The sequence below is a fragment of the Pieris brassicae genome, chromosome 9, assembly GCF_905147105.1.
Source record: "Pieris brassicae chromosome 9, ilPieBrab1.1, whole genome shotgun sequence".
In the NCBI taxonomy this organism is placed as follows: domain Eukaryota; kingdom Metazoa; phylum Arthropoda; class Insecta; order Lepidoptera; family Pieridae; genus Pieris; species Pieris brassicae.
Window position 1 is genome coordinate 3,379,548 of NC_059673.1, and position 697 is coordinate 3,380,244.

Below are 697 nucleotides of genomic sequence, written 5' to 3' on the forward strand. Positions count from 1 at the left end.
TTTTTTGTTTTATTTTTATCTAATGTAATTTTAAACTATTTAATCTTTCATTAACCTTTCTTGATAAGTCCCAACACCAAGATTACAATGATATTAAGTTCAGTTTTCAAGGTTTTATCTAAAATAGTCGAGATGCAATTTTTAGGGCCTTATAAGTGAAATGGAATTTCAACTTAAATATAATTTTTTAAAATGTTTTTTATGTAGGATAATCGGTGTAGGTATTATTTTGAGGTTCTATCGAAATAGTTGTAACTGTTAAGGTAGAATAATGATGTGGAATAAATAAATAAAAACCTTTCTAGGTCTGGGCCTCAGATTTCTGAATGTATTTTATGATGATTTGCTAACCTAAAAGGCAAGTAGGTTATCAGCCTCATGTGAGTGAAGCACGCCGTCGAATTTTAGGATCAAAGGCAAGCCGGTTTCCTTATGATGTTTTCCTTCACCGTTCGAGCGAATGTTAATTGCGGACATAGAAAGCGCATTAGAAAACAGCCGAGGATCGAACCTACGACAGGGATGAGTCGTACGCGAAATCCACTAAGCTAACATCTGCTCTATGGTCTTTTAAGGCATTTTAAAATATTCTCTACAACAAATTTTTGAAAATAAATCCCGTACTAACAAGTTATGCACGATTAAAGTTCACTTCAACAAAATTTCAAAGTTTTCCTTTAGTACCTAGAAGCAATCT